This window comes from Panulirus ornatus, chromosome 53 (assembly GCF_036320965.1).
Source record: "Panulirus ornatus isolate Po-2019 chromosome 53, ASM3632096v1, whole genome shotgun sequence".
Classification (NCBI taxonomy): Eukaryota; Metazoa; Arthropoda; class Malacostraca; order Decapoda; family Palinuridae; genus Panulirus; species Panulirus ornatus.
This window is the reverse complement of record NC_092276.1, coordinates 12,213,792-12,236,775: the sequence shown is the minus strand read 5'-3', so window position 1 is coordinate 12,236,775 and position 22,984 is coordinate 12,213,792.

Here is a 22,984-nt window from a genome sequence, read left to right as displayed (position 1 = left end):
TTTACGCCCTTCACTGAAGTTCCCATATATATATATATATATATATATATATATATATATATATATATATATATATATATATATATATATATATATATATATATATATATATATATATATATATATATATATATATATATATATATATCACTTAGTCAATCAAACTATCTGACACTATATATTTTCCTTAGACATTTCATTTTTAACACATCCACCCATCTCTACACATCCTTGTTTATAAACTCTTCCTCGCATGTAAGGAACGTCGATGGGATTACTATACCTCAAACATACCCATTTTTGCCCTCTCTGATAAGGACGTCTCTTTCCATGTATTCCACAATACTTCCGGAACATATGCAACTGAAGTTGTCCAAATGAACCGCATTTTCAGTAGGAACAGATAAACAAGAATAATTTTTTCCTATGTTCTTTGTTATAGACTATTCATGATATATTGATTTCATTATCAGAATCTGCTATTGTAGATTTAGTATATTATCACCACATTTATGATATACATATATATATATTTTTTTTTTTTTTTTTTTTCATACTATTCGCCATTTCCCGCATTAGCGAGGTAGCGTTAAGAACAGAGGACTGGGCCTTAGAGGGAATATCCTCACCTGGCCCCCTTCTCTGTTCCTTCTTTTGGAAAATTAAAAAAAAAAAAAACGAGAGGGGAGGATTTCCAGCCACCCGCTCCCTCCCCTTTTAGTCGCCTTCTACGACACGCAGGGAATACGTGTGAAGTATTCTTTCTCCCCTATTCCCAGGGATATATATATATATATATATATATATATATATATATATATATATCAGTATACAAAATGAATATTTACAATGATGTTACAAAGTCATAGATTTAAAGTATAGATATTTTCTTAAAACAATATAAAGCCCGAAATTCATTTCATAACAGACTAACACAATAAATAACTCAACAACAATGCAAATTATAATCTTGTTGAGGATGAAATGATACCAGTGACTGATTCTTTATTTATTATTCACATAGATTCCAATGTTCGAAGTTCAACCTCATTAGTGCATCTGGAAATATATATAAAATCCTCTCTAATTAGTGGATGATCATTGCTTCTGTAGTGACCTCTAACAGCTGAAAAACTCTGATCCTTTGAATGTGTGCTTGATGATACACAAAGGTGTTGATCCGCTCTAAATTGGAGCTTTGAGCTTCTAACGTATTCAGCATTGCAGCTTGAATACTTAAGGTTATGTACAGTCGTTGGTGTGATAACAGAGGGCACCATCTCTTTATGTTTCAAGAAGTCAATCGGGAACCTGTTAGAAAAAACAGATCTAAGCTCAATATTTGGATAATATTTGCTAAGGATCTTAATCACATCTTAATGTTATCACTTAGATGACCATAATATCAAAGGTTAATATATATTTGACTACCTTGGTTACATTATAGATGTGGTTAGGAAGCTGATATATCCTATATAGAAAATGCTAAACATTTTGATAAAGATGGTAATATAAAGATATGATTTTCCTGTCAAAGGATATAAATCCTGCGCAAAGATGGTGTGCTCTATAGATGAAAACTTTAATTAAAGGAAATATAACTGAAAAGAAAATAGTTCCAAGTCCTGTATATTTAGGTTTTCATTATACTTATGCGTGAAACTTGTTTTTTCTTTTTCATGAAACGGAAATGTCAAGAAAATTTGAATTGTCATCCATTTTTCTTTTCAACGGTAAATCTAGTGTTTAAATACCTTGAATTGAAGGACGTTAAAATGCCTTGTTTTTGACTGTCAAAATGCATTCATGTATCTTCAGTGCGTCTACTATATAGAATAATGCCAAGTCCTGCATATATAGTTTTTTATAAACAGATGCATGAAACGTTATCTTTTTCGTAAAACTGAAATTTCAGGATAGTTAAGATTGTTATCAGATTCCTTTTCTACTTTAAAAATAATGTTTAGATGTTTTGAACTCAAGTAAGATAAGAATGCCTCGATCTTGACAATCGAAAAGCATGTATGTATCACACCACAAAGAATTACGTTTGCAAGGCTGAGTTCCAATAGAAAGCCCATTGCCTCTCCTTCGATCTGTTTGCAAAGATCTTCATAAAACCATAATATGTTATCTTTCCCTGCTATTTCCTACAACCATACTTCGAACTGTTTGTAGCGGATGCTAAGGGATTTCTTTTTAATGCTCAAATCTGGTGCCAGTTAGTGATGTGACTAAATCTAATTTGTGTGTCGCTTTTGTGGTGATGACATTGGCATGGGGAATAAAAGTCATGAGTCTGTCGTATGTGATGTTTAGAATGATTTGTGTTTTAGTCAGTGGTAGTGACTGTTCATTCAAGATGACTGGTGGGTATATGGGCTGGATTCTTGTCTGTATGTGGTCCAGAAAGTGACTGAAGACTTTTGTGTAGATGTCGAGATTTTGTTTTGAGTGAACCATTTCTTCATTCATGTTAGGGTGTTGTGTTGTGGTTATGAGGTTTTCTGCAGACAAGGTGACCTTCATGTTATGATTTGCCTGTGGTAAGTGGAGTCGTTCAAGAAGAGACTGAAGGGAGTTAGAGATAGAACTGCTCCTTGACCTCCACCGTAGACTTTAAGGTTTACAGAAAAGTCATTGTGAGTGACTTACAAGGGCTATGAAATTGACCTACCGCTTTTTATAGCTATTTCGGTGAGTGGCTTCAAGTAACTTTTGTCATATGATATGTTGATGTGTACTTGCAGCAGTATTGTGCTGGAAGGGAGTCGTGGTTGGTCGAAGCTACTCACGATGTGTTGTGTGAGGTCAGTGTGTAAAGTTATTGTAGCGTGGTTGGTTCAGAAGCCATATTATGCAAGTGGGAGTGGAATATTTTGCATTGTTCTGTTGTGGATCAGATTTCCAGAGTTCGGATAATGGAATCCACGTTGGAAAGGATCACAATCTTGCGCGTGATCAAGTATATTCCTATGAGTCCACGAGGAAAATGAAACACGATAAGTTCCCAAGTGCACTTTCGTGTAATAATCACATCATCAGGGGAAACACAAGAGAGAAATATAGCAGTCAGTTGAGATACAGCGAAGAGACGAAGCTAGGACCCCATTTGGTAAACATGCGGTTGTCCAAGACAGACAACGAGCGTATCATAAATATGTTATTTGGACAAGAAGGTGAATTGTTTAAAAGTTTTATCAAAAATAAAGTTATCCAATTTGTACGGACCATCACTACTCATAAGATTATAATTCTTTGTGTATTTAATAACAGAATATTCAATTATATTTCTCGTGGTAATAGAGTTAGAGTTGATAACTGAGATGGCATTAATCCAGTCAATACAATGATCATAGTTTTTAACGTGACTAAACAAGGCATTTGAGTCTTGTTCTGCTCTTATACTATACTTATGTTACTTAAGTCTAATAGAAAGATCCTTACCAGTCTGCCCAACATAAAACTTACCACAATTTCTACATGGCACTGTATAGAAGGTAAGATGTTGTTTAGTAATTTTGTAAAAAAAAAAAATTCCGTGTAAAGATTACTTAGTACAGGGGAAAGAGGGTTACCCATTGCCATACCAAATTTTGAGCATAATAATCTCCATTGAATTGAAATGCACAGTCTTTTTTACCCAATTTTATCAGATCAGTGAAAACAGACTTTGAAACGTAAGTGAATATCATCCAAGATACCAAATAAATATTCTAAAAGGTCATCAACTGGAATATCATTGAATCTTCTGTTACTGAAACACAAAGAATTATAGTCTTAATATCACTTATGGTCTATACAAATTGGATAAATCTATTGTTGATAAAATTTGTAAACAATTCACCGTCTTGTCCACATAATATGTTTATGATACGCTCGTTGTCTGTCTTGGACAATCGCATGTTTGCCAAATGGCGCCCTAGCTACGTCTCTTCGTTGTATATCAACTGACCGTTATACCTCTCTCTTGTATCTCCCCTGATGATGTGATTATTACATGAAAGTGCACTTTGGAATTCATCGTGCTTCATTTTCCCCGTGGACTCATAGGAATATACTTAATCACGTGCAAAATTGTGATCCTTTCCAACATGGATTCCACACGGCTCTTCTATTACTTCTCTACAAGCTGTCCTCGACTTTCTTCTTTCGTTACTGCTTTCTCCAAATCGTTAATCAAGCCCCACCAACTGAATTTACGATTTGGATTCCTCAGGAAATGGCTTGGTGAATAAGTGATAAGATTTCTCCTACCCCAGCGATGTTGCAGCTGTCTGGTCGACCATTTGACCAATGCCAAAACATAATTTCAAAGAAACATATTGAGTTAAATAAGATTGAAATGGAGGAGGCTTTTCGTATTACAAGAGAGAAGAAACGTGCCTTTCAAATAGCTATACCGACATATTCGAAGAAACGGATGTTGGACTATTGCTATAATAGATTAAGGAATGAATGCAGTAGGCTACAAATGAAACTAAATTGCAAGTTGGACCATCTTATGAATAACAGCGATTGGACTAAGAGCACAAACCCTTCTTTTGTGATAGACCTGTCCAATAAACAATATATATATATATATATATATATATATATATATATATATATATATATATATATATATATATATATATATATATATATATATATATATATATATATGTATATATATATATATATATATATATATATATATATATATATATATATATATATATATATATATATATATATATATATATATATATATATTTTTTTTTTTTTTTCATACTATTCGCCATTTCCCGCGATAGCGAGGTAGCGTTAAGAACAAAGGATTGGGCCTTTGAGGGAATATCCTCACCTGGCCCCCTTCTCTGTTCCTTCTTTGGAAAAATTAAAAAAAAAAACGAGAGGGGAGGATTTCCAGCCCCCCGCTCCCTTCCCTTTTAGTCGCCTTCTACGACACGCAGGGAATACGTGGGAAGTATTCTTTCTCCCCTATCCCCAGGGATAATATATATATATATATATATATATATATATATATATATATATATATATATATATATATATATATATATATATATATATATATATATATATATATATATTTTTTTTTTTTCTTTTTTTTTTACTTTGTCGCTGTCTCCCGCGTTTGCGAGGTAGCGCAAGGAAACAGACGAAAGAAATGGCCCAACCCCCCCCCCCCCATACACATGTATATACATACGTCCACACACGCAAATATACATACCTACACAACATTCCATGGTTTACCCCAGACGCTTCACATCCCTTGAATCAATCCACTGACAGCACGTCAACCCCGGTATACCACATCGCTCCAATTCACTCTATTCCTTGCCCTCCTTTCACCCTCCTGCATGTTCAGGCCCCGATCACACAAAATCTTTTTCACTCCATCTTTCCACCTCCAATTTGGTCTCCCTCTTCTCCTCGTTCCCTCCACCTCCGACACATATATCCTCTTGGTCAATCTTTCCTCACTCATTCTCTCCATGTGCCCAAACCACTTCAAAACACCCTCTTCTGCTCTCTCAACCACGCTCTTTTTATTTCCACACATCTCTCTTACCCTTACGTTACTCACTCGATCAAACCACCTCACACCACACATTGTCCTCAAACATCTCATTTCCAGCACATCCATCCTCCTGCGCACAACTCTATCCATAGCCCACGCCTCGCAACCATACAACATTGTTGGAACCACTATTCCTTCAAACATACCCATTTTTGCTTTCCGAGATAATGTTCTCGACTTCCACACATTCTTCAAGGCCCCCAGAATTTTCGCCCCCTCCCCCACCCTATGATCCACTTCCGCTTCCATGGTTCCATCCGCTGACAGATCCACTCCCAGATATCTAAAACACTTCACTTCCTCCAGTTTTTCTCCATTCAAACTCACCTCCCAATTGACTTGACCCTCAACCCTACTGTACCTAATAACCTTGCTCTTATTCACATTTACTCTTAACTTTCTTCTTCCACACACTTTACCAAACTCAGTCACCAGCTTCTGCAGTTTCTCACATGAATCAGCCACCAGCGCTGTATCATCAGCGAACAACAACTGACTCACTTCCCAAGCTCTCTCATCCCCAACAGACTTCATACTTGCCCCTCTTTCCAAAACTCTTGCATTTACCTCCCTAACAACCCCATCCATAAACAAATCAAACAACCATGGAGACATCACACACCCCTGCCGCAGACCTACATTCACTGAGAACCAATCACTTTCCTCTCTTCCTACACGTACACATGCCTTACATCCTCGATAAAAACTGTTCACTGCTTCTAACAACTTTCCTCCCACACCATATATTCTTAATACCTTCCACAGAGCATCTCTATCAACTCTATCATATGCCTTCTCCAGATCCATAAATGCTACATACAAATCCATTTGCTTTTCTAAGTATTTCTCACATACATTCTTCAAAGCAAACACCTGATCCACACATCCTCTACCACTTCTGAAACCACACTGCTCTTCCCCAATCTGATGCTCTGTACATGCCTTCACCCTCTCAATCAATACCCTCCCATATAATTTACCAGGAATACTCAACAAACTTATACCTCTGTAATTTGAGCACTCACTCTTATCCCCTTTGCCTTTGTACAATGGCACTATGCACGCATTCCGCCAATCCTCAGGCACCTCACCATGAGTCATACATACATTAAATAACCTTACCAACCAGTCAACAATTCAGTCACCCCCTTTTTTAATAAATTCCACTGCAATACCATCCAAACCTGCTGCCTTGCCGGCTTTCATCTTCCGCAAAGCTTTCACTACCTCTTCTCTGTTTACCAAATCATTTTCCCTAACCCTCTCACTTTGCACACCACCTCGACCAAAACACCCTATATCTGCCACTCTATCATCAAACACATTTAACAAACCTTCAAAATACTCACTCCATCTCCTCACATCACCACTACTTGTTATCACCTCCCCATTTGCGCCCTTCACTGAAGTTCCCATTTGCTCCCTTGTCTTACGCACTTTATTTATATATATATATATATATATATATATATATATATATATATATATATATATATATATATATATATATATATATATATATATATATAAGGCTCGGCAAAATGCTATCTGGTGGCTATGTGCGCCTGTTGGGAAATGACCGGGGTAGACCCCGTTGCTCACCAATGTAAGACGAAGGGTATTCGAGTGCATAGTATTCGAATAGTTATTTCCTATTAGTCAGGCCCATAGCCTAGCGGTAGTATTCCCGCCTTTGGCACAGGGGTCCCGGGTTCGATCCTGGCCGTTGGAGGTTTCTACGTTCTGTGAAGGTGCACGTTCCTATGCCTTTTCTTCGTGTGTGTGTAAGCATATATATATATATATATATATATATATATATATATATATATATATATATATATATATATATATATATATATATATCTTTTTTCTTTTTTTTTTCTTTTAAACTATTCGCCATTTCCCGCATTAGCGAGGTAGCGTTAAGAACAGAGGACTGGGCCTTTGAGGGAATACCCTCACCTGGCCCAATTCTCTGTTCCTTCTTTTGGAAAATTAAAAAAAAAAAAAAAAAAAACGAGAGGGGAGGATTTCCAGCCCCCCGCTCCCTCCCCTTTTAGTCGCCTTCTACGACACGCAGGGAATACGTGGGAAGTACTCTTAATCCCCTATCCCCAGGGATAATATATATATATATATATATATATATATATATATATATATATATATATATATATATATATATATATATATTATTTTTTATTATACTTTGCCGCTGTCTCCCGCGTTAGCGAGGTAGCGCAAGGAAACAGACGAAAGAATGGCCCAACACACCCACATACACATGTATATACATACACGTCCACATACGCACATATACATACCTATACATCTTAACGTATACATATACATACACAAACAGACATATACAAATATGCACATGTACAAACTTCATACTGTCTGCCCTTATTCATTTCCCGTCACCACACCGACACATATGAAATGATAACCCCCTTCCACCGCATCTTGCTGAGATAGCGCTAGGAAAAGACAATAAAGACCACATTCGTTCACACTTAGTCTCTAGCTGTCATGTATAATGCACCGAAAACACAGCTCCCTTTCCACATCCAGGACCCACAAAACTTTCCATGGTTTACCCCAGACGCTTCACATGCCTTGGTTCAATCCATTGACAACACGTCGGCCCCGGTATACCACATCGTTCCAATTCACTCTATTCCTTGCACGCCTTTCACCCTCCTGCCTGTTCAGGCCCCGATCACTGAGAATCTTTTTCACTCCATCTTTCCATCTCCAATTTGTTCTTCCACTTCTTCCCTCCACGTCTAACACTTTTATCATCTTTGTCAATCTTTCCTCACTCATTCTCTTCATGTGACCAAACCATTTCAAAACACTCTCTTCTGTTCTCTCAACCACACTCTTTTTATTACCGCACATGCCTCTTACCCTTTCATTACTTACTCGATCAAACCACCTCACAGCACATATTGTCCTCAAACATCTCATTTCCAGCACATCCATCCTCTTCTGCTCAATTATATTTAAAGCCCACGCCTCGCAACAATTTATCATTGTTAGAACCAATATTCCTTCAAACATACCCATTTATGCTTTCCATGTTAACGTTCTCGACTTCCACGCATTTTTCAACGCTCCCAGAAGTTTCGCCCCCTCCCCCACATTATGATTAACTTCCGCTTCCATGGTTCCATTCGCTGCCAAATCCGCTACCAGATATCTAAAACACTTCACTTCCTCCAGTTTTTCTCCATTAAAACTTAACTCCCAATTGACTTGTCCCTCAACCCTATTTTACCTAATAACCTTGCTCTTATTCACATTTACTCTCAGCTTTCTTCTTTCACGCACTTTACCAAACTCAGTCACCAGTTTCTGCAGTTTCTCACCCAAACCAGCTACCAGCGCTGTATCATCAGCGAACAACAACTGATTCACTTCCCAAGGTCTCTCATCCACAACAGACTGCATACTTGCCCCTCTTTCCAAAACTTTTGCATTCACCTTCCTAACAACCCATCCATAAACAAATTAAACAACCATGGAGACATCACGCACCCTTGCCGCAAACCAACATTCACTGAGAACCAATGACTTTCCCCTCTTCCTACACGTACACATGCCTTACATCCTCGATAAAAACTTTTCACTGCTTCTAACAACTTGCCTCCCAAACCATATACTCTAAATACATTCCACAGAGCATTTTCTATCAACTCTCTCATATGCCTTCTCCAGATCCATAGGTGCTACACACAGATCCATTTGCGTTTCTAAGTATTTCTCACATACATTCTTCAAAGCAAACACCTGATTCACACATCCTCTACCACTTCTGAAACCACACTGCTCTTCCCCAATCTGATGCTCTATTCATGGCGTCACCCTATCACTCAATATCCTCGCATATAATTTCCCAGGAATACTCAACAGATTTATATCTCTGTTATTTGAGGACTCACTTTTATCCCCCTTGCCTTTGTACAAAGGCACTATGCAAGCATTTCGCCAGTCCTCAGGCACCTCACCATGAGTCATACATTCATCAAATAACCTTACCAACCAGTCAACAATACAGTCAACCCCTTTTTTAAGAAATTCCACTGCAATGCCATCGAACCCCGGTACCTTGCCGGCTTTCATCTTCCGCAAAGCTTTTACTACTTCTTCTCTGTTTACCAAATCATTCTCCCTAAGCCTCTCACTTTGCACACCACCTCGATCAAAACACCCTATATCTGCCACTCTATCATCAAACACATTCAACAAACCTTCAAAATACTCACTCTATCTTCTTGTTATCACCTCCCCATTAGCCCCCTTTACTGATGTTCTCATTTGTTCCCTTGTCTTACGCACTTTATTTACCTCCTTCCAAAACATCTTTTATTCTCCCTAAAATTTAATGATACCCCCTCACCCCAAATCTTATTTGCCCTCTATTTCACCTCTTGTACCTTTCTCTTGACATCCTTCCTCTTTCTTTTATACATCTCTCAGTCATTTGCATTATCTCCCTGCAAAAATCGTCTAAATGCCTCTCTTTCCTCTTTCACTAATAATCTTACATATTCATCCTATCACTCACTACCCTTCCTAATCTGCCCACCTCCCACGCTTCTCATGCCACAAGCATCTTTTGTGCAAGCCGTCACTGTTTCCCGAAGTAAATTCCAGTCGTCCTCCACTCCCCTTACGTTCTTTGTTCTCACCTTTTTGCATTCTGTACTCAGTCTCTCCTGGTACTTCCTCACAGAAATCTCCTTCCCAATCTCACTTAGTCTCACCACTCTCTTCACTCCAATATTCTCTCTTCTTTTCTGAAAACCTCTAGAAATCTTCACCTTCGCTTCCACAAGATAATGATCAGACATCCCCCCAGTTTCAACTCTCAGCACATTAACATCCAAAAGTGTCTCTTTTGCGCGCCTATCAATTAACACGTAATCCAATAACGATGTGTTGACTATCACAACCGGATAACATTAAAGTCCTTGCTGCTCCAACCCAGATGAGGTTGGGATACACGTAAAAGCACTACAGGTCTGATAATTGCGTCTTTCTCCATTGCAAGTGGCTTGCTGAAAAGAGCGTTGAAGGCCTTATTTACCTCATATTTCACATCATTCACTGTCCTTGGAGAAAACTTATTTTGGTCTATCGTTTTAGTGACGCTTATCTCATTCAGTGCGTCGCAGAATGTTTTCCTCTCTTAGTACTGAGTCTGGGAATGGGACGTCTGCATGGGTAAATAATGATGAACTAAACGAAAATCACTTAAAAACTTAGTCATGGCCTCATTACGTATGATAAGTCACCATTTTCCTTAATTAATAGACCTGCTGCTTGGGTAATGACTGTCATATAACACCTTTTAACTGCAGTGTACGCATCATACTAATATCTCTTGTGTTCTCTCGCACAAAATTACTTATCTTACTCTGTGAAGTTTTCATTGTTCTCTCTTTATGTTACTCTCATATTAGATGAGCAGTTTTCTAATATTTCACTGTTCTAACACATTGGTTTACCTTGGAAAGTGATCGCCTACTACGTATTCGCTTGATATCATCCTTTAGCATTTAGAATGTTTTGCTTAAGCATTCCAAGTTGTATCCACAACGTTTTCGTTGAAAGATAGCACACCAGACTTGCCTTTCAAGAGCAATGTAAAAGGCATTAAAGTATGCATGTCTGAATTCTGTTATCTTTACGCTAATTCATTGTTGACTCAGTAGATGCCCACCATGTTCTCACATACTCGCCACACACACCCATCAGGCAACCTCCTGATCCTACACACTCCTTCATACTCACTTGCTCATACTCCGCTTCCATAAGCTCCTCCACACTTGGTCATCCTTTGTTCCCACACACGTCCCACATTCTGTTTCTCCAGGCTGTGCAGTGTATTCCTTAAACATCAAGTCGCATTTAAACGAGGAAGTTTTCTTAACGTCTTGCTGGAGGATACACTACTCATATTGAACACAGGGCCAGAAAAAGGCGCATCAAAAGTCTTGTCACAACTGTAAACTAAAGACGCAGTTGAGAAAAGAGAGAAAGAAATATAAAACGAGTCGTGCGGAGTTGTATGAAATGCCATACGATTGTAAAACCTTGATGTCCAACATCATCCAATTACGACGCGGGGAGTTGCCTGATTTCCACATTGGATAAGAGATATTAAAGGATATAAAATCCCCCCCTCCTCTCTCTCTCTCTCTCTCTCTCTCTCTCTCTCTCTCTCTCTCTCTCTCTCTCTCTCTCTCTCTCTCTCTCTCTCTCTCTCTCTCTCTCTCTCTCTCTCTCTCTCTCTCTCTCTCTCTCTCTCTCTCTCTCTCTCTCACGGACGCCTTCATGGATTACTGGAAGTGGTCTTGTAATCCAAAATGCTGAGGTTATATTTGGCATATTAGTGTCTTTTGTGGATTTTGGATTCATAATGAGTTCCTTCTTTTCTTGCCGCAAGGCTATATACCAAATGGAGGCCTCTGGGCATCTCCACCGTCAGTGATGCTGCTAACATCGAAAGTTTACGTTGTTCCAGACCATCTAAGTAGCCTTGCTAGTAGAGAAGAAGTGTCATAGACACACGAGAATGACTAGAGAGCATAGAATAAAGATAAGAGTCCATATGTGCAAATTTCAATGAGAAAGAAAGATTTTTTGTTTGTGTTTCAACACTACATAAAAATTTCTCGTCCGCGGATCTACACACTGGTGTGTAGTTGCGACCCTTTAACCTAGCTTTCAAACTATGCCATGAATTCTTTCTCCCTGCCACTATCCTTCTACAAATCACTCTCACCAACATTCTCTCTCTCTCTCTCTCTCTCTCTCTCTCTCTCTCTCTCTCTCTCTCTCTCTCTCTCTCTCTCTCTCTCTCTCTCTCTCTCTCTCTCTCTCTCTCTCTCTCTCTCTTCCTCTCAGTATGTAACTCTAACACATTTCACCTTCGTCCAATTTTCACTAAATCAAATCCTTTCATTTCCTGCAAGGTACAAAGTGACATTCATTTAGCGGAGCGTTACCAGTATGGTCTCTCTTTTTTAGAATCTCGTGCAGTGTGTTTGAACGATGATTTACACCGATACGGTCCTGTGTCAAAGTAAGTCAATAGTTATTCTGGAACTTGAGTGTCTCAGTCGGAAAAAGTAATGACATTGCCTGTTTGACAGCGAGTTTGAACACACCCGGTGGAGAAATATTTAACATGTGAACGCTTAACATCAAACCTTTGTAGCTGAATAAGATTTCTAAGTCGAGGTCGATGGAAATTTTAAGTTTGAGTGACTCATATTTTACATATCAGTTAGATCTATATCACTTGGTCTCTTGCTCATATAATGCATGAATTTCGTAATAAGGATCCCTAACGAGGACCACCAAGATGTTTCTAAGACAATCACATACTACCATATAACCTATAAGTACATGTTCTATCATACTTTTTTGTTTTCCTTTGTGTTCACCAGGTGCTTTAGGAACAGACAAAGGAAGGGCCCAAACCTCACACATCCTATCTTAACCTATCATGTGTAATGCGCCGAAATCATAGCCCCTTATCCTAAACCAGGCACCATTTGCCTTTCCGCTATTTTCCCCGATCACTTCATATGTTGTTTCACACCATTGACTGCACGTCGCCCCCTGTATATAGCATAGCTCCAATTCATTCTATCACGTGCACGTCTTACACCCTATTGCACGCTCAGGCCGTAAGCGCTCAAAACTTATTCATTTAATCCTTCCATCTCCAATTTAGTATCCTCTTTTTTCCTTGTACCCAACACTTTATCAGCCTCTCTTCATTTGTCGTCTCCATAATTCCAAACCATTTCAGTGCATCCTCATCAGCTCTTTCAACATAACTCTTATTTATACATCTATCTCTTACCCTACCATTAATTACTTGATCACACCACATATTGTCCTTAAACACTTCATTTCTAACACAGTCACCCTCTTCCATACATTCTCATCTAGCCCATGCCTTGCATATATACAATATCGTCGGGACTACTTTACCTTCAAATAAGCCCATCTTCGTTCTCCCAGATAGTGATTACTCTTTCCACACGTTCTTCAGTGCTCCCAGGATCTTCACCCCCGACCCACCCTAATATCTATTTCAGCTTCCATGAGTCAATTTGTTATCATGTCCACCCCAAGAAACACCCCACTTCTTCCATTTAGACGCACAACTCAGCTAACTTGCCTCTTTTTACTGATAAGCCTCACTCACACTGACTGTTAATGACTCCCTTTACACTTCATATAGATACATTCAACATAACCATTAATAAATGTTGATAACAGTCTCTAACCTGGTTGATCAAATAGTCTCAGCTTGGAAGTAAAGTGTCATTACAGCTACCCTGCTTCACTGGCCCTCGACTGTAAATCCACCAATAGCACTGTTATGGTATATCCGCATGGGAGATGGTAAGACTATATCCATCAAGGAGATGGGAACACTGAAGTGATATATATCGGTTTATCTACCAAGGAGACGGTAACACCAGAATGTAATATCCACCAGGGAGACGGTAACACTGGAGTAGTATATCCATCAGGGTGACGGTAACAATGAATGATAATACCATAAATATGGTATATCCACCGGGGAGATAGTAAAGCTAAGTGGTATATGTACTAGGGAGACGGCAACACAGGAATGATATATGCATGAGGGAGGTGGTAACGCTGGAGTGGTACCTCGATCAGGGAGACAGTAACGCTGATAGAGCGGTATATCCATCTTAGAGTGGTGTATCCACCAGGGAGAATGCATCGCTGGGGTGTTACGTTCGCCAGAGAGACGGAAACCATTGGGTGATCTATCCACCAGGAAGACGGTAACGCTAGTGTGGTATATCCATCGGGAAGACGGTAACTCTGGAAGGGTATAGCCAATAGGGAGAAGGTTCTAGACAAGATTTTGGACTAAGTTTCATATTAGCACGCTGCTTAGCATAAAACAAGATAAGTTTAGTCGATGATCAAAGCCTTGTCTTATACTGACTCAGGTTTCAAGATAATACCTCAAGTCTTGGTTTAGAAGGTCGGAAGTAAGGCACCTCCCTGTCTCTCCCAGTTCGAAGTAAAATTCGATTGGAAACTCAAAACTAAGCCAAAAGTCAATTTTGATCCAGATTCAAGAAAGTATATTGATAATAAAGTGAAAATCAAAATACGTCACTCCTAATACCGGGGATTTTAGACGTAATGCCAATCATAACTTTGACCTGAAGACAAGTTCTTTGTATAATCCGCTGGAATTTTGCAGACCAAGCAGCAATGTTATTGTGAGCCCATGAGCGCGATGGCACGGCCTTTGAATTTACCTTTAGGTGCAAGTCAGTGGCCAGGCCAGCGTACCGTCGTGCTTAGAATTCTAACCTTTGTGCTCAAGAAGGTGAAAGTGTACTTTCCTTTCTCTCCCCTTCCCCCATTCTCATCCCTTCCTCTCACTGTGGTCGTTTCCACGTTGTCGTGTCCGCATTAAAACACCATAGTTACAACCCGCGTTTAAGCCCTCATTACGTAAGTTTCTATAGTTTTAACTTATACGAAACTGACCACACTCAGCTAGTGAAAGTTAAAGAATGCTCTCCTGACACTGATCCAAGTCCTGGGAGAGAGAGAGAGAGAGAGAGAGAGAGAGAGAGAGAGAGAGAGAGAGAGAGAGAGAGAGAGAGAGAGAGAGAGAGAGAGAGAGAGAGAGAGAGAGAGAGGGGGGGGGGGAATTACACTAAGAAAGAAACTCATTATACAGGCATTACCTATCGATTAAAAAAATTCATGGAGCCAAATTTCCTCTCAAAGAGAAATGAATTTGTGAATAAAAAGGTAACCCCAGAGAGCGTCCCAACCCCAACCCTGCAACCTTTACCACAACCCCAAGTCACCACCACGTTCAGAAAAGGAAGGAGAAAGAGTTTTTAAGTGCCTTTGGGTGGAAGTTTTTGAAAAAGAAATATTTTTACTGTGAAAAGGGCAAGGAGTTCCGTGAATTATCTATTCATTTACTTTGCCGTCTGAGTTGGCAGGAACGTACGCCCGAGGGGCTGAGGGAGTTGGAAGAGAGGGGAATGAGAGAGCAAGTGAGATAGGAATAAAGATGTGATAAAGCGAGTAAAATGGGTGATTGAAGTGAAAAAGGTAACTGGAAGATGGAGAGAAGACAGAAGACGCCTAGGTGAAAACAGGCATAACGAAGACCGACGTGCCTACATGCGGACTGTTGCAGGACCAGAGAGATGGATGGAGAAACTGAGTTCGGATGGAAAGACGGAGTCGGACGGAGAGACAGAGTGAATGATGGGGAGAGAAAAAAACGAGTGGAGACGCAAACAAACTCAGAGACAGACAGGCGGACGGAGAGACAGAGACAAACAAATGGATATACATAGGCCGATGAAAAGACAGCTTGCGGATTATCAGTTGAGGTGGTCGAATACAGAGACGAAAGGACAAAGACACACTAAAGACAAGGCGAGCGAACACAGTGACGAACAATTACAGGAGCAGACGAATACAGAGAGGGAAACACACAAACACTTATGGTCACAGCGACGAAGGAGCACAGGGAAAGACGAACAAGTACAGGAAGATACAGATTTGAAAAACACAGATGCAAACGACTGAGGAGGATGGACGAATATATATGAACAAAACAAAAAATCGACGAAAACAGAGACGACAAATACAGATAACTGCGGGAAAGCTGCATACTAACATATAGTCGACGACCACGGATACAAATACATATGAATAAGGTTACAGACGATCAGAGACTAAGAAAGCTGGAGAGTTGAAATTCTCTTATAATTACGATGCAGGTCGATGATGCAGGTGAGCAGTGCAGGATGATGAAGCAAGCTGGTGATGCAGGCTGATATTGCAGACTGGTGGTGCAAAATGGTAGGACAGGTTTGTGATTCAGGCTGAGACTGGTGAGACAGGATGGTGATTCAGGCAAATGAAGCAGGCTGGATGTGCAGGTTGATGAGACAAGTGTGTGATGCAGTCTGAGACAGATGAAACAGGATGGCAATGCAGACTGATGAGGCAGGTGATGGTGCAGACTGGTGTAGGTTGGTGCTCTTGCTGGTGGTGCAGACAGGTCATTCAACTTGGTACTGCAGGCTATTGGTGTAGGTTGGTGGTTCTGGCTAGTGGCTCAGTCTGGTGGTGCTGACTGGTGGTAAAATCTAGTCAAGCAAACTAATGGTGTAGCCTGGTGTAGACGCTGTTGAAATAGCCTTGGGATGTGATGTATGCTGGTGGAGGAGACTGGTGGTTCACGCTGGTGGTGCAGGCTGGTAGAAGAGGTCAGTGAAACAAGCTGGTGCTGCAGCCTGGTGTACAGGCTGGTGAAGCAGGTTGGACGTGTAGGTTGGTGGAAGAGACCGATTGTGCTGGCTGGTGGTTTATGCGGACTTTGTAGGCTGGTGGTTCTGGTTGACGAGGCCAAGTGGTAAAGCAATCTAATGACACAGACTGGTGGTGGAGGCTGGTGGAGTGAAATGATGATGTAGGTTGGTGAAGCAGCCTCAGGGTGAAGCATGGTGGTGTATGTTAATGAAGTAACATGCTGGTTTTGCATGTGGGTGTAGGCTGAGGAAGCAGCCTGGTGGTCAAGAATGCTAGTTCATGCTCGTGGTTCTGGGTTAGTGAAGCAGGCTGTTGAGTTGAAGCAGATTGGTGGCGCATACTGGTGGTTCGTGCAGCTTGTGTTAGAAAGTGTAAGTGTGCTCTGGAACCAGTCTTTCAATCCCCTTCTTGTGAATATAACGGTATTTGCTTGATTGACATTGGGAAATAATCTACCTGGTACAAATGGAGACTACAGACAGTACCAGCTAACCAGTCCTACCACAGTCTACCTCAGGTGACTGACACCCGCAGTTTGACCCGGACTGCTCAGTAAGGCACTGCTAAACCACCTAACCCAGAAGTAAAACACATCTGGCGGTTGTATGGGTTATGAACCAAAACCTTTGATGAGAAACCAACATTTACTAGATATGTGATCCTTTAAGCACAAAAAAAGTTAATTTACGAAATCCTCTTCCTTGACTTAACAGGCGTTATACAACAGTAGATGTTTAACAGAATGTAGTAATGCTAATTGGATGAATTCATCGGCCAGAAGATTCAGTTCTGCTACCTAGTAGTGTTCTCATAATATAATCAATGGTATCAGAGACAGAATGGAACTAAATGAATATGAGAAGAGAAATGATACGAGGTTAAGAATAATTGCTGGAAAATAATGACACAAAAGCGAATACGAATAGTTAAGCAGTGGCTTGGAAAACTGGACGCGAAAATCTAAATGCAAATCTTATATATTTCATCCTTTTTTTTGCTTTGTCGCTGTCTCCCGCGTTAGCGAGGTAGCGCAAGGAAACAGACGAAAGAATGGCCCAACCCACCCACATACACATGTATATACATACACATCCACACACGCACATATAAATACCTATACATCTCAACGTATACATATATATATACACACAGACATATACATATATACATATGTACATAATTCATACTGTCTGCCTTTATTCATTCCCATCGCCACCCCGCCACATATGAAATAAGAACCCCCTCCCCCCGCATCTGCGCGAGGTAGCGCTAGGAAAAGACAACAAAGGCCACATTCTTTCACACTCAGTCTCTAGCTGTCATGTAATAATGCACCGAAACCACAAATCGCCTTTCCACATCAAGGCCCCACAGAACTTTCCATGGTTTATGACAGACGCTTCACATGCCCTGGTTCAATCCATTGGCAGCAAGTCGACCCCGGTATACCACATTGTTCCAGTTAACTCTATTCCTTGCACGCCTTTCACCCTCCTGCAAGTTCAGTCCCCGATCACTCAAAATCTTTTTCATTTCATGTTTCCACCTCCAATTTGGTCTCCCACTTCTCCTCGGTCCCTCCACCTCTGACACATATATTCTCTTGGTCAATCTTTCCTCACTCATTCTCTCCATGAGACCAAACCATTTCAAAACACCCTCTCCTGCTTTCTCAACTACACTCTTTTTATTACCAAACATCTCTCTTCCCCTATTATTACTTACTCGATCAAACCACCTCACACCACATATTGTCCTCAAACATCTCATTTCCAGCACATCCACCCTCCTCCGCACAGCTTTATCTATAACCCATGCCTCGCAGCTATATAACATTGTTGGAACCACTATTCCTTCAAACATACCCATTTTTGCTTTCCGAGATAATGTTCTCGACTTCCACACATTCTTCAACGCTCTCAGAATTTTTGCCCCCTCCCCCACCCTATGATTCACTTCCGCCCCATGGGTCCATCCGCTGCCAAATCCACTCCCAGATATCTAAAACACTTCACTTCCTCCAGTTTCTCTCCATTCAAAATTACCTCCCAATTGACTTGTCCCTCAACCCTACTGTACCTAATAACCTTGCTCTTATTCATATTTATCTTAGCTTTCTTCTTTCACACACTTTACCAAACTCAGTCACCAGCTTCTGCAGTTTCTCACACAAATCAGCCACCAGCACTGTATCATCAGCGAACAACAACTGACTCACTTCCCAAGCTCTCTTTTCCACAACAGACTGCATACTTGCCCCTCTTTCCAAAACTCTTGCATTCACCTCCCTAACAACCCCATCCATAAACAAACTAAACAACCATAGAGACATCATACACCCCTGCCGCAAACCTACATTCACTGAGAACTAATCACTTTCCTCTATACCTACACGTACACATGCCTTACATCATCGATAGAAACTTTTCACTGCTTCTGACAACTTCCCTCCCACACCATATATATATATATATATATATATATATATTTTTATTATTTTTTATTATACTTTGTCGCTGTCTCCCGCGTTTGCGAGGTAGCGCAAGGAAACAGACGAAAGAAATGGCCCAACCCCCCCCATACCCATGTATATACATACGTCCACATACGCAAATATACATACCTACACAGCTTTCCATGGTTTACCCCAGACGCTTCACATGCCTTGATTCAATCCACTGACAGCACGTCAACCCCGGTATACCACATCGCTCCAATTCACTCTATTCCTTGCCCTCCTTTCACCCTCCTGAATGTTCAGGCCCCGATCACACAAAATCTTTTTCACTCCATCTTTCCACCTCCAATTTGGTCTCCCTCTTCTCCTCGTTCCCTCCACCTCCGACACATATATCCTCTTGGTCAATCTTTCCTCACTCATCCTCTCCATGTGCTCAAACCACTTCAAAACACCCTCTTCTGCTCTCTCAACCACGCTCTTTTTATTTCCACACATCTCTCTTACCCTTACGTTACTCAATCGATCAAAACACCTCACACCACACATTGTCCTCAAACATCTCATTTCCAGCACATCCATCCTCCTGCGCACAACTCTATCCATAGCCCACGCCTCGCAACCATAGAACATTGTTGGAACCACTATTCCTTCAAACATACCCATTTTTGCTTTCCGAGATAATGTTCTCGACTTCCACACATTCTTCAAGGCCCCCAGAATTTTCGCCCCCTCCCCCACCCAATGATCCACTTCCGCTTCCATGGTTCCATCCGCTGCCAGATCCACTCCCAGATATCTAAAACACTTCACTTCCTCCAGTATTTCTCCATTCAAACTCACCTCCCAATATATATATATATATATATATATATTTTTTCTTTTTTTTATACCTCGTCGCTGTCTCCCGCGTTTGCGAGGTAGCGCAAGGAAACAGACGAAAGAAATGGCCCAACCCCCCCCATACACATGTACATACACACGTCCACACACGCAAATATACATACCTACACAGCTTTCCATGGTTTACACCGGACGCTTCACATGCCTTGATTCAATCCGCTGACAGCACGTCAACCCCTGTATACCACATCGCTCCAATTCACTCTATTCCTTGCCCTCCTTTCACCCTCCTGCATGTTCAGGTCCCGATCACACAAAATCCTTTTCACTCCATCTTTCCACCTCCAATTTGGTCTCCCTCTTCTCCTCGTTCCCTCCACCTCCGACACATATATCCTCTTGGTCAATCTTTCCTCACTCATTCTCTCCATGTGCCCAAACCACTTCAAAACACCCTCTTCTGCTCTCTCAACCACGCTCTTTTTATTTCCACACATCTCTCTTACCCTTACGTTACTTACTCGATCAAACCACCTCACACCACACATTGTCCTCAAACATCTCATTTCCAGCACATCCATCCTTCTGCGCACAACTCTATCCATAGCCCACGCCTCGCAACCATACAACATTGTTGGAACCACTATTCCTTCAAACATACCCATTTTTGCTTTCCGGGATAGCAAAAATGGGTATGTTTGAAGGAATAGTGGTTCCAACAATGTTGTATGGTTGCGAGGCGTGGGCTATGGATAGAGTTGTGCGCAGGAGGATGGATGTGCTGGAAATGAGATGTTTGAGGACAATGTGTGGTGTGAGGTGGTTTGATATACATATATATATATATACACATATATATATATATATGTATATATTATTTATTTTTTTTATTATACTTTGTCGCTGTCTCCCGCGTTTGCGAGGTAGCGCAAGGAAACAGACGAAAGAAATGGCCCAACCCACCCCCATACACATGTATATACATACGTCCACACACGCAAATATACATACCTACACAGCTTTCCATGGGTTACCCCAGACGCTTCACATGCCCTGCTTCAATCCACTGACAGCACGTCAACCCTGGTATACCACATCGCTCCAATTCACTCAATTCCTTGCCCTCCTTTCACCCTCCTGCATGTTCAGGCCCCGATCACACAAAATCTTTTTCACTCCATCTTTCCACCTCCAATTTGGTCTCCCTCTTCTCCTTGTTCCCTCCACCTCCGACACATATATCCTCTTGGTCAATCTTTCCTCACTCATCCTCTCCATGTGCCCAAACCACTTCAAAACACCCTCTTCTGCTCTCTCAACCACGCTCTTTTTATTTCCACACATCTCTCTTACCCTTACGTTACTTACTCGATCAAACCACCTCAAACCACATATTGTCCTCAAACATCTCATTTCCAGCACATCCATCCTCCTGCGCACAACTCTATCCATAGCCCACGCCTCGCAACCATAGAACATTGTTGGAACCACTATTCCTTCAAACATACCCATTTTTGCTTTCCGAGATAATGTTCTCGACTTCCACACATTCTTCAAGGCCCCCAGGATTTTCGCCCCCTCCCCCACCCAATGATCCACTTCCGCTTCCATGGTTCCATCCGCTGCCAGATCCTCTCCCAGATATCTAAAACACTTCACTTCCTCCAGTATTTCTCCATTCAAACTCACCTCCCAATATATATATATATATATATATATATTTTTTTTTTTTTTATACCTCGTCGCTGTCTCCCGCGTTTGCGAGGTAGCGCAAGGAAACAGACGAAAGAAATGGCCCAACCCACCCCCATACACATGTATATACATACGTCCACACACGCAAATATACATACCTACACAGCTTTCCATGGGTTACCCCAGACGCTTCACATGCCCTGCTTCAATCCACTGACAGCACGTCAACCCTGGTATACCACATCGCTCCAATTCACTCAATTCCTTGCCCTCCTTTCACCCTCCTGCATGTTCAGGCCCCGATCACACAAAATCTTTTTCACTCCATCTTTCCACCTCCAATTTGGTCTCCCTCTTCTCCTTGTTCCCTCCACCTCCGACACATATATCCTCTTGGTCAATCTTTCCTCACTCATCCTCTCCATGTGCCCAAACCACTTCAAAACACCCTCTTCTGCTCTCTCAACCACGCTCTTTTTATTTCCACACATCTCTCTTACCCTTACGTTACTTACTCGATCAAACCACCTCAAACCACATATTGTCCTCAAACATCTCATTTCCAGCACATCCATCCTCCTGCGCACAACTCTATCCATAGCCCACGCCTCGCAACCATAGAACATTGTTGGAACCACTATTCCTTCAAACATACCCATTTTTGCTTTCCGAGATAATGTTCTCGACTTCCACACATTCTTCAAGGCCCCCAGGATTTTCGCCCCCTCCCCCACCCTATGATCCACTTCCGCTTCCATGGTTCCATCCGCTGCCAGATCCACTCCCAGATATCTAAAACACTTCACTTCCTCCAGTTTTTCTCCATTCAAACTCACCTCCCAATTGACTTGACCCTCAACCCTACTGTACCTAATAACCTTGCTCTTATTCACATTTACTCTTAACTTTCTTCTTCCACACACTTTTCCAAACTCAGTCACCAGCTTCTGCAGTTTCTCACATGAATCAGCCACCAGCGCTGTATCATCAGCGAACAACAACTGACTCACTTCCCAAGCTCTCTCATC